Source organism: Aedes aegypti, chromosome 2 (assembly GCF_002204515.2).
Source record: "Aedes aegypti strain LVP_AGWG chromosome 2, AaegL5.0 Primary Assembly, whole genome shotgun sequence".
NCBI classification, from domain to species: domain Eukaryota; kingdom Metazoa; phylum Arthropoda; class Insecta; order Diptera; family Culicidae; genus Aedes; species Aedes aegypti.
Window position 1 is genome coordinate 429,871,526 of NC_035108.1, and position 13,500 is coordinate 429,885,025.

The 13,500-nt window shown below is 43.0% G+C and overlaps 1 protein-coding gene across 4 annotated transcripts in view; it reads right to left on the bottom strand.

Annotated features, from left to right (window-relative positions):
- Positions 1-13,500, bottom strand: part of LOC5573943 (tRNA-dihydrouridine(16/17) synthase [NAD(P)(+)]-like) — a 394,431-nt gene that overhangs the window by 15,701 nt on the left and 365,230 nt on the right. The gene's annotated exons all lie outside the window — the stretch shown is intronic.

Below are 13,500 nucleotides of genomic sequence, written 5' to 3' on the forward strand. Positions count from 1 at the left end.
ACAAAGTATTCTTTAAATTTTAGAAAATTAAAAATGATTTAATAAAAAATTTTTACATATTAAGATTCGTTTGGATTTGCCCTCTAATTTTGATGAGATTATCACAGCCATACTGCAATGCTCTGAAGAACATTTCAAGATTCAAGATAATGAAGGAATACTCAGGTAACCAATAAGCCGTATATTAGGCCAAAATGTTGATTTACGGCTGATATAATGCCAATAAGCCGTTAAATAGCACTATATTAGCCGTATATGGCTGAAAGGGCCCGATATACGGCTTATGGTTACCTGGGTAATGATGGCAGAATCTGATTCCCAGGTAACCATAAGCCGTATATCGGGCCCAATCCCCCATATACGGCTTTTACAGTGCTATTTAACGGCTTATTAGCATTATATCAGCCGTAAAACAACATTTTGGCCCAATATACGGCTTATTGGTTACCTGGGTTAGCAGTTCCATAAGAGACCTGACTGTTTCAACCCTTAAAAGGCCTGGACGACTTTGTCTCACGTTTATGATCATATCTTTTGACTCAATAGACCAAAAAACCGAATTTAGTACTATACAATTTAATTCCACTAGAGTTTGTATCCTTTGACAGATACGCGTATTTTGACCTCAACTGTAAGGCCGTCTTCAGTGTCGTGTACTAGTCGAGTCTAGTACATGACACTGAAGACGGCCTTACAATTGAGTTCGACATACGCGTATCTGTCAAAGGATACAAACTCTAGTGGAATTAAATTAAATCGTGGGCTTCGTGACCGTGCGGTTAGTGTTACCAAGCATTCAACCGCATCGAGTCAAAAGGTGTGGGTTCGATTCCCGCTTCAGTCCGGAAAACTTTTCGTCAGGAAGGTTTTTCGACTGTGCCACTGGGTGTTGCATGCTAGTCCGTTGTCTAGTGTGGTGCTTCCTCCAAAGGGCAAATCGTCCACTGGAAGCATTAACGTGTCGGTGTCTTTAAAATGGTATAGTACAAAATTCGGTTGTTTCATCTACTTATAGGTATTCTATTAAACAGCTCGAAGATTTATTATCAATAGACCAAATCTCAAAATTTTAACGGTTTTGTGAAGGGGATTCGGATACATGGCCAGAAATGTAGTGTCCACAAGTTCTTGATAAAATTCATTTGCTAATTCATGCCAGTTTGTATAAGACTCTTAATAAATCTCTGGATTTCCAAGTGGATAAGAGATTAGTATCTACTCGAAGATCGGAATCCCAACAAATTTGGAATAAGAACGTGCGTGGTATGGTAACGTCAGGTATCACCAGCTTCTTAAATTTTCAATCATTTCAGCCCTTTTCCTTCTTCCTCGATGTTAACTTATTGAATGTAGATTCCTAAATTCTCAATAGATTGTTATGCTCTGCTGGTTCTCGTTATCTCCCGCTTGAATCAGGACTCTTGCTATAATCTGTGAAATGTCTGGCCAATGACTACAGTCCATACAAATTGAAACGACCCCCAATTACAATCTTCAGCTGTCGCTAGGACGTGGCCGGGACAACTCCCGACTGTTGAAGGATGAGTTAATGTTGTCTAGCAGCTCTAGTGAAGCTTGAACACTCGTTTGAATAGCTGCCGAGAAGGAGGCAACCCTTATTGAAAGGTACAGGACTTGACACCTACGATACATGTGCTCAACAGTATCATAATGTCGAAAATTCAACCCTGAGACATTTGAAAAACATTTGGTTTGATTCAAAATAAGTCTTTAGATTGCATTTTTGCTGAAAACATTAACTTAATAGTTGTTTTGCATCGTGAGATATGAGTTGAAAAAAAAAATTGATGCTTACTTGCACCTCCTAGCGGTATAATGTTTAACATGTTAGACATGCAGTATCTAGCCGTAGATCTAACGTGAAGTTTTACCAAAAACAACAGCCTTTCATCAAAACTACATTGACCAATATTTAAATTTGAAATTTACAATGCTCACTAGTAACAGAATTCCGAACCTACCAAGCAGAGGCGTCGCGTCCACATGTGCAACATGTGCACTGCACAGGTGACAACTCGTTCATCATAACCACCTACAATATGTACTACTTTTGAAATACAATGCAATAATTCTCTGAATAAAATTAAATTTACCCCATTTCGTTGTATCTATTATTGATACATAGCTTGCAAAGCAATTTTCATCTAGCAAAATATCTATTGATAAATTTTTGCTATGCAAATTAAATGCAAAAGCTATTTGGTGCAACGCACGATCTGTGACCAAATTATTTCTACGCGCCCAGCGCGATGCATGCTACGCAACACTTTGTTCCACGCTACACTTCGCTGCTGTGACGATGAAGACCAACGCGTGCAGTCTCATCGGAAAACGCGCTGTCTTGTATCGTACACGCAATTCTGTATATGTGGTAGAAAGCTTTTTGAACTACAAATGCGAGTGTGTAAGTAGTCAAAGCGTCAACTCTGGCCGGTGCACTGTTTTGCTGGTTTTGCATACATTATCAATTTGGATCAGTGCGAGCGTGCGGATGGGAGAGTGCGAAATCAACTACGAGAGAGATTTTGCTTGTTCTCTTTTGACCTTGGCGTCTTCAGCATCACCACGCTTGTGGTGTGAAGGCATAGGAAGGTGGATTTTTCAGGCGGCTGATGGTAGGAAGTTTCTTCAAGTTTGGCACCTGCGCTGCTGTTTTTGTACAATACTGGTTAAAAATCTCGCTTTTAACATACAGCGCGAGGGTACTTGCAATAGTCACTTAGTTGAAAACCAGAAAATAAACTCAAGAGCGATCGTTTTCTCGTCAGCATCTTGACACTTGTGGTATGTTTTAACGCTCAACGCTCCGTCATCGTAATCATCGTCAATATCGAAACTTCAAAAGCAGATTTTCTATTCAAAACCAAACATTATTCGATAAAAATGTGTTCACTAAAAAACTGATTTAGAAAATTCCGAAATCAATGGCGGATCTTGCCCCCTTAAAAGCGAGAATTTTTCAAGAGGCGCGCATCTTGATTTAGTTTTATGTACAGATCTTGATTTAGTTTTATGTACAGATATGTAAGCAATGATTGTAGAACAGGTCGGACTTGATTATCCGGAGTATCGATTTGTTTCACTCCGGATAATCGAATCATTAAAAGAAAAATGAAAATCTGCGATTAAAGAACTCAAATATTAAATTTTGTAGTTGTTTTATTTATATGATGCAGTGGCGTAGCCAGAAATTATTTCTAGAAACATTAGGGGAAAAAGAAAAAAATTGACCAGCATACCCAAAAGAAAAAAACCTTTTTTTAAACCCTACCTCCAAAACTGCTAAACCATTCATTGTATATTGCAATACTATTTATTGTCTCAAATGTATGCATAGAAACTGAAAAACACGAATATCAAAGAAACATTCTCCGGATTGCCCATAATGATAACTTATCATTAAAATTGAGAAAGTGTTGGTTGAGTAGATAAATCAAACTAAACAACCCGATTAGCACATGAAATCTTAAAATTTTTAATCAACTGAAAGATCAGAAGAAAATTATATTTGAAATTAAAGGCTAGTAGCCACTGGTTACACATGTTCATTTACTTTAAAAAATGGTATGAATCCAATAATGACAAAAATAAAATTACACTAAATTTGAAGTGCTTCTTTTTCTTCTTAGCAATACGTCCCCACTTGGACAGAGCCTACTTCTCAGCTTAGTGTTCTTATGAGCACTTCCACAGTTATTAACTGAGAGCTTTCTTTGCCAAATTTGAAGTGCACAGGTTGATAATTAGACCACGCGACGCCTCTGCTACCAAGCATGCAGCACATAGTCCTAACTTTGCCCAAAACGCCGACTTTCTAGTTGTTCTACATCGTTAGATATGTGAGTTTGAAATATTTGTAGGTCTCTAGCGCCTCCTAGTTGTGGAATATTGAACTAAGCAAACATGTAGTGTATAGCGTTTAGACTTTGCCGAAGGCACTATCAATTTCAAATCACTAGAATTTACAACCATCCTAAGATCTAGTTACAGAACGTCATAGTTGCTTACGGGAATCCGAAAGCCATGTTTTTTTAGCAACCGCCATCATGCGGTAACATTCCCAAGTAACCAAAGCATAATATAGTAACCCTTTCCCTATTGCAAATCTTCACCGAAGAAACTATAATTTTATATAGAATTTCTCATGAGATGTAAGCGTCCAAGGTTTCAAATTTGACGAAGTTATAGCGATTTGATTTTGGGGTCAATATGACCCCTTTGGTAACAGTATAAATCTTAGGATTGAAGTGCTAATCTTGGAATTTTAGAGAGGATCTTGTAATCGCAGTGTGGATTCTGAGATTACACCCTCGATTCTGGTATTTAAGTGTGGATCCTTTGATAACAGTGCAAATCTTTGGATTAAAGTGTGGATCTTGTGATTTCAATATGGATTCTGATATTATCCTAGATTTCAGTGAAGAGCCTGAATTTCCAGAGTAGAACCTGGGATTGATATTCGGATCCAGGGATTGTAGCGTTGACCGTAGGATTCCGATGTGGATCCTGGGATTGTAATGTGAAATGCAGAATTTCAGTGGATTTCAGCAGGGATCCTAGGTTCCAATGTAGATTTTTAGGTTCCCTTGTAGATGTAAGATGTACAGTGAACCCTCCATGAGTCGATATTCCACGGCTCGATATCAAAAACAAAAAGTCATGGTTATTATGATGGTCCCCTTAAATCGCTTGCCATAGAATTTCTGTTCCATGACTCGATATTTCCATGAGTCGATGGTCCTCTCAAATATGGATATGGATATGTATTCCAGTGTGAATCCTAGGATTTCAGTATGGATCCCGGGAATGTATTTTAGATTTTGGGACTCTAGTGTGGATGTTGGAATTTCAGTGTGAATGTGGGGATTCCAGCTAGAATATTGGGGTTCCAGTGGATCCTGCTGTTACAGTATAGATCCTGGTATTCCAAGATTGTAGTGTTGATCGTTCAATTCCAGTGTGGATCTTCGGATTTCAGTGTAGGTCTTAGGTTTCCAGTATGGATCCTTGTGTTTCAGTGTAAGTTCTGGGATTCAGTTGTGGATTCTGAGATTCCAGTGTGGATCTTCCGTATTCAAGTGTGGATCTTGGAATTCTAGTGTGGGTCCTGGGATTTAAGTATTGATCTTGGGATTCCAGTGTAGAACCTAGGATTCTAGTGTGGATTCTGATATTTCAGTGAGAATCCCAGTTTTTCATTGTGGATTCAGGGATTCCAGTTTTAATCCTAGAATTTCAATATAGATCCTAGGAAGCCAATGTGGATGGGATTCCAGAGTGGATGCTGGGTTTCCTGTGTGAATTCTGGGTTATTAGAGTGCATTCTGGTATTCCAGTGTGGATCTTGTGTATCAAGTGCAGGTCCTGGGATTGAGTTACAGTCAGGGCTGGAAAGCGTCAATGTAAATAGAGAGTGTCGTGCGACTTTTACATAGATACTTTCCTCACTGTCATCGGACGGCAAGACGATGACAGAGATTTTTCTCATATTCTCTTTCATTTTTCTGTCGCTACGGCTCGCGACAGAATCGTTAACTTGTTAATTAACTAAAATTATCTGGTAGAATTGTTATTTATATTGCTGGAATAGTGGGACAATATCCACTTAACTTATCAAACACATTTACTTAACGAAATTCATTAAAATGATATAGAAATTTTGATAGCAAAACAACATTAAAGTTGCTCTCATGAGAGCTCCGTCATTGTGACGTGACGAGGTGAGCGCATAAAATATCGTTTCGTGTAGTGACGATGAGAAGACTTGTTTCGTCAGTGTCATAAGTCAGTCATCATACTTAACAGCCCTGGTTACAGTTGTAGCCAACAGGGTGATCCGCTTCAAAAACACGCAGCTTAAGCGCCACTCCACTAGGGAGACCACGCGTCCAATTTCTAATTGCCCGGATGAGACTTCCCTGAGGGCGAGTCCATTTAATTTCCTTGAAAGGATTTATGGATCGTTCCAGTTGGCTACGAACTAAAACGGCCAAACGGGAAAACCCTATTATCGCAACATAACCGTATACGCACGACGACACTCAGAGAATCGGTGAGAGACCACCCGTACCCCTAACATCTCACTAGAGAGAAGTTCTCATCATCGGCAAACTCTCTCAACTCACCTATGGTCATCTCACCAAACTGGAAGAGAATCAGAACCCACCAAAACAAACTCGATCATGTGGGGGACGGGACATCAACTACAAATCGCGCTGTGACGTTAAATACAATTAAACAATCAAATGGCTAGGGAACAAACTCATAACGTAGAACATTTATTGGGGTTACTATTGGGGACAGATATATTCGTTTATATTCTTAGGGTAACATACATGTTTTATTGCTATGGATTTAGTTCGAACTCATTATCTGTATGTGTTTCGTTCTCTTTCTCCTTCCTAGCTTGTGTGTGCTTTCTAACTCCTCCCTATCTAACCTACTGTGCTCAGTGCTCTCTACGTTCTACGTGACGTCACGTGTTGGAAGCTCAGCTGCGTATCGGTCTGCGCTCCTGGTTACAAGCTTGCTTTGCGGCGGTCACGAAAACGACTCACGCACGCATTTTCACGGGTCCAAAGGCGGATCCCAAGACGCTATCGAAAAAAGGTTTCGATCTTCAAACGGCTTGATGGTTCTTGGCGCTAATGGCACATTAGATCTTCAGTCTTTGACTGGCACAAAAAAAAATCTCCGCGGCGCCCTCACCGGACGCCGCACTTCGTTCCGAAAAAAGAATGATTTGGCTAACTGGATTGCTGCTGTTGAACGTAACCGGCAGTCGATGACCTGTTCGACAGGTCGATGCTCTCACCGGCTTGGTTGATGCCAAGCGATGGCGGTCTTTCGGCTGTTAGTACTGCCTTACCGGTCGATTGACGATCCAGCCAGTGGACTCCGTCCACGTGAAGGTCCCCTGGGCCTCCTCGGACTGATATGGTGACGAATCCGTCCGCTTCTGGCTGGTTGGCGGTAGCCAGGAATTCCTCGTCCGTTGGGGAAAGAAATGTCGCGCTTGGGTGTGAAGAACTGTGGGCGGGAAATACAAGCCAATCTGGCAGGACACGGAACATAAGCACTGGCACAAAGAGCACGTCTAGAGCACAAATTCTCACCTTGATTATAGGTTCTAGCTTCTACCTTCGCACACACAATTCTTCACGCACACTTTTGGCCTACTATTGGAACGAAATATTCTACATTAAATTACTTAACTATATTTAACATCACTTTGTTACATACTCTCGGCACACGAAAAACTAACTATCAAACGCGGACACTTCCAACTCTTTGGATGATCACGGACGAAATGATCGAGTCTGTGAAGCCTCAGATAAGGGAAAGTGTATCTCGAACGCACCCGGAAGTACGTCATTTCCCGAAACTCTTCGTGTACTGTCGTGACTACCCAGTTACATTGGATAACTTGTATGCTAGTCGTGCTGCCTTCCCTTTCCCACCTTATCAATGAAACAAATGGCTTCGACCTAGGGAAGCGTTTGCAAGTGTTCGTTTGCCTACGCTCAGGGAATACTTTTCAAAATTCAAATTCCTTTTTAAAGATTGCATGTTCTTACACCTATCCTATTCACATTATTTACCCAAATTATATACAAACTATTTACAAAATTCCTGACTGACTCTATGCAGAAAGGTTGTGAGAAGTCTGGGTTTCCCAAGATTGGAGCTGCTATCAGAGCCGCTTTCAAGTCTCCGAACGCCACTTCTGCTGCCTCGGTCCAGACAAACTTCTGTTTCGACTTCTTTAATAGATCAGACATTGGGGCAACTATCCGGCTGTAATTGCTGATAAACCGTTGATAGAAGCCCGCCAAACCCAACAGTCGTCGAACGTCCTTGACATTCTTCGGCCGTGCATAGTCCAGAATCGGAGAAATTCGTGCATTGTCTATCGAGACTCCTTTGTCCGTTAGCAAATACCCAAGGTACGCAACTTTCTTCCTACAGAACCTGCTCTTGTCCAACGAAATGGTCAGATTGGCTTTCGCCAACCTCTCCCCTACGATGCGCAGCAGACGTACATGCTCGCTGAAAGTCTTGGTAGCGATCACGATGTCGTCCAAGTACACAAATACATAGGGTTCGAGGTCAAACCCTATGACTTTATCCATGAGCCGGCACATCGTAAACGGTGCGTTCGTCAAGCCAAAGGGGCAAACCTTGAAACGGTACAAGCCTTTGGGTGTCCTGAACGCTGTGAAGTCTCGGCACTCTTCCTTGAGGGGGATCTGAAAATAGGCATCTTTCAGATCCACTACGGAGTAATACTTCGCCTTCTCCAAACGATGGAATATCTCGCCCATATTCCTCATTGGATAGGAGTCCTTTTTCGTGAGTGCGTTAATTCTCCTGGAGTCTAGGCAAACACGTAGCTTCCCGTTCGCTTTACGAACAGGAACTAGTGCACTAGCCCATTCACTCGCACATTCTTCAATGGCATCCATTCGCTTATACCGTTCGAGTTCCGCATCCATTTCCGCCTGAATTGCCGGTGAACACCGGTATAGCGGTTGACGCCTCGGTTTGGCCTCCTCTGTCAATACAATCTCATGCTGGATCACCGAAGTTCTTCCCAAACGGTTCTCCGTTGTACATGGGAATACCTTGATCGCTGCTGTCAGTTCCTTCCTCTGTTCTTTTGTCAATTCATGTTCCGTTTCAATGGTTTCCGGAGTTGCTTTCGACGGCTCGGGTAATTCCAATGCCGGAATATCCAACGACTCGTCCGGATCGGGTGCTTTGATCGTCGGTAGCGTCTCAATCGGAAGAATTGGAACCTCAATCGGACGACTGCCTTCACCACTTGCTAAACTGGTGTCCACGGTCACTACTTGCTCAAACCCGTCTGTCCCTTGAATCATTGGCTGTATACCGAAGGTTTTCCAAAAATTGTACCCCAAGATCAGACTCCTGGCAACCTGAGGTACTATCAAGGTCGGAATAATCTTCGTAATACCCCGAAATTCCATCGGTAAGTTTATATACCCTTGGCTCTTGTGCACAGTCTTATCTGCTGTTACTATTTTAACCGGACTCTGGTGCACGGACAACCCGTTTTCTTCAGCTATGCTTGCCAAACTCGTTACGCTTACACTCGCTCCTGAATCTAAAAGTGCGTCGTAGGTCTTGTTGAAGATTGTAACCGCCACATGCGGACACGTGTCCGTGTGAATTTTTACCTCACATACGTTTTGGTATGGATCTTCGTATGGAATCGCCTCCATCTCCGTGGGAACTCTCGAAACCGGAATGCTGTCGTCCCCTAGCTGGCACTCCTGGCTTAGTTTCCCGAGTTATCCATAGCCCGTACTCTCGCATCTCCTGAGTGGTTTTCACACGTAGTCACCGTCTTCCCTTGTGCGCCACACAGATAGCAGAATAGTCTCTTCTCTTCTGGACAATTCCTCCACAAATGACCGTTTTTCCTACAGTTCCAACATAGAGGTAACTGTACCGTATTTGGGGTGTCCCGAGCAGTTCCTCCTTCACTTCTACCATTCGCTCCTGCGGACCGCTGATCTCTGTGCTTTTTATCTCTTTCAAACCTGCTTCCCATCACATTTACATTCTCCGCTTCCGAATCCGAGCTGTAAGAGTCATCTTCTTTTCGCTCTACTCCAATATTATGGACCGCATTCGTCTTACTTGGTCCCTCCCGAGAATTCTTGAAAAGTGGGTCGTTCGCGTCGATTCTATAAGCGTAATACTCCAATTTTCGCAAGCTATCGACAGTTCTACATGCCAGCTTTGAACGGTAATGAGGGCGCATGTTATCCCAAATTACTTCGAAAATACGCTGTGGATCTAATGGAGTGCTGAGAAGCTTGTTCAGCCGCTCAATTTCCATTTTGAAACTAAGGAAAGTTTCATTTCGGTTTTGTTTCCGCTCATATATTTTCTGGCGATTCCCTTGGTCCTTATTCGGATTGCCATACATATACCGGATTCTTTCCTCAAATTGTTCCCAATCGAGAAACTCGTCCGCGTAGCACAGATACCAATCATATGCTTCACCACGTAGAATGGTATGAATTCTCTGCATGAGAACGTCGTCGGCGATCCTATCCATTTTTGCTAGACGCCGCACCTTTAGCAGAAAATCTTCAAGCGATCTGCTCCGTGCATCCCCACTAAAGCTCAAATGCCATTTCTCCATTCTACGATCCGCATCCCGAATCTCAGCCTCACTTATTCGTCTGAAGTTACCTCTCGGCTCGCGTTGTCTCCTGGTAAACCTCCTGTCGTCTTCTGAGAATTCATCGGAACTGAACTCCAACTGAACTCCAGGTTCTCTACCAGCACTTCGTCTGATTTGTTCGTCTCGATCCCGACTCCAATACCGCTCTGCATTTTCATCGAACCAACGCTGATCGCAGCTTCTCCGCCCGTCTTGCTGATGTCTCCAAGGTCCGTTTGAGCGACGCCTCTCGAATGGATGTCCGATCTGCTCATCTCGGAAGGCATTGCTAGCTTGTTGACCTCGGTAGCCATCCCTGTCCTGAGCCACCTCCGCTCTACGTGTCACCGCTTCGTTCCACGGTCCTCGCACTTCATACGGTCGCTGTACTACCTCTCGCTCCATCTGACTCGTTCTGTTCAATGGAAATCTTTCGTTCCTTCGCTCCAAAGGTTCATTACCGACCCTGTCGAAGCCTAGTCCATCGCGTCGTCTGTCATCGCTGTCCCATTCATCATCTCCCTGAAATCGATCCCTCACTGTATCGTTCCTCTCTACGGCCCGGTAATTCCTGTTCTCCTGTCGGTGGTAACTGCCGCGTTCTTGGTTTTGCCTGTAGTTATCGTACGTCTCATTCGCTTGTGCATAATTCCTAGCCAATTCATTATGTCTTGAGCTTTGACCGCTTAGAGAAGCTCTAGAATCTCTGTCAACCTTTTCTCTCTCATATTGATTCTCGGTATGGCTCGCCAAACCTGCGTATCCTCGGCTACTATCATTTACACCCTTCAAACTTTCATTCTCCATTTCGCTATTCTTGTCACCCCCTTGAGCCCCTTTCGATTCGTTCAACAAAATTTCCAATTTCCGTTGCAATTCTTTAACTTGTGCCTCCAACGCCTTCTCTCTCTCGCTAGCTCTATCTTCTGCCCCTTCCCGATTCCCGTTTTGATCAACCTGCTCTTTCTGTTTTGCGCCGTTTTTCTTGGATTGATCCTCACCTTCAAAGTTAAACGGATCTGGCCGTTGCGCTAGCTCTTTCCGTCCCTCAAATTTACTCAACTCGGTTCGTATATCCTTCAGCAGTTCTTTCCGCATTCGTTCCGACTCACCATCCTTGGTCATTATCCTGTAGACCCTACCCCAGTAGTGTTTCAAACGGGAAAACGATCGATCATCCAACCCATTCGCTAACTTACTCCTCAACTCCGAAATTCTAGAGCAGATCAAATCAAATTCTTGGTCGATCGTGAATGGAGACTCATATACCCTTCCTTCTTTCTCATCTTCTTTGAATAAGTACCTCAGCAACCGATATTTCGCCTCAACGTCATTTTTCGTCTCCTCAATTTTTCCTCTAATCGTAAGCTCGTAATCTACCTCGTCATTGATCAAATGATCCGCAAATGGAAGCCTAACAGCCATTCCGAAAACCGTAAATTCAATTCAAATATAATAAGAAATAAAGAAAATAAATAGAATTCAACGCATAAACTATCACAAAAATCTTTCAAATTAATTATTATATTACACTATCCCAATTCAATCTTTAACAGAACTCAATATCCTCCAAAGAATATATCTCAATTACAAAATCCTCAAAACACTCAGAGAATCTCCACAAAATTCAAAATCCAGACGAAATCATACTCCAAAAATATCAACACGTGAACCTAAAACTATCCATAAATACTGCATAAATATTTCACAAAATTTTAACTCTACATCAAAGATTACATAAATTTTCAAATAATTCCGAAGCCCCACGTTGGGCGCCAATTTGTAGCCAACAGGGTGATCCGCTTCAAAAACACGCAGCTTAAGCGCCACTCCACTAGGGAGACCACGCGTCCAATTTCTAATTGCCCGGATGAGACTTCCCTGAGGGCGAGTCCATTTAATTTCCTTGAAAGGATTTATGGATCGTTCCAGTTGGCTACGAACTAAAACGGCCAAACGGGAAAACCCTATTATCGCAACATAACCGTATACGCACGACGACACTCAGAGAATCGGTGAGAGACCACCCGTACCCCTAACATCTCACTAGAGAGAAGTTCTCATCATCGGCAAACTCTCTCAACTCACCTATGGTCATCTCACCAAACTGGAAGAGAATCAGAACCCACCAAAACAAACTCGATCATGTGGGGGACGGGACATCAACTACAAATCGCGCTGTGACGTTAAATACAATTAAACAATCAAATGGCTAGGGAACAAACTCATAACGTAGAACATTTATTGGGGTTACTATTGGGGACAGATATATTCGTTTATATTCTTAGGGTAACATACATGTTTTATTGCTATGGATTTAGTTCGAACTCATTATCTGTATGTGTTTCGTTCTCTTTCTCCTTCCTAGCTTGTGTGTGCTTTCTAACTCCTCCCTATCTAACCTACTGTGCTCAGTGCTCTCTACGTTCTACGTGACGTCACGTGTTGGAAGCTCAGCTGCGTATCGGTCTGCGCTCCTGGTTACAAGCTTGCTTTGCGGCGGTCACGAAAACGACTCACGCACGCATTTTCACGGGTCCAAAGGCGGATCCCAAGACGCTATCGAAAAAAGGTTTCGATCTTCAAACGGCTTGATGGTTCTTGGCGCTAATGGCACATTAGATCTTCAGTCTTTGACTGGCACAAAAAAAAATCTCCGCGGCGCCCTCACCGGACGCCGCACTTCGTTCCGAAAAAAGAATGATTTGGCTAACTGGATTGCTGCTGTTGAACGTAACCGGCAGTCGATGACCTGTTCGACAGGTCGATGCTCTCACCGGCTTGGTTGATGCCAAGCGATGGCGGTCTTTCGGCTGTTAGTACTGCCTTACCGGTCGATTGACGATCCAGCCAGTGGACTCCGTCCACGTGAAGGTCCCCTGGGCCTCCTCGGACTGATATGGTGACGAATCCGTCCGCTTCTGGCTGGTTGGCGGTAGCCAGGAATTCCTCGTCCGTTGGGGAAAGAAATGTCGCGCTTGGGTGTGAAGAACTGTGGGCGGGAAATACAAGCCAATCTGGCAGGACACGGAACATAAGCACTGGCACAAAGAGCACGTCTAGAGCACAAATTCTCACCTTGATTATAGGTTCTAGCTTCTACCTTCGCACACACAATTCTTCACGCACACTTTTGGCCTACTATTGGAACGAAATATTCTACATTAAATTACTTAACTATATTTAACATCACTTTGTTACATACTCTCGGCACACGAAAAACTAACTATCAAACGCGGACACTTCCAACTCTTTGGATGATCACGGACGAAATGATCGAG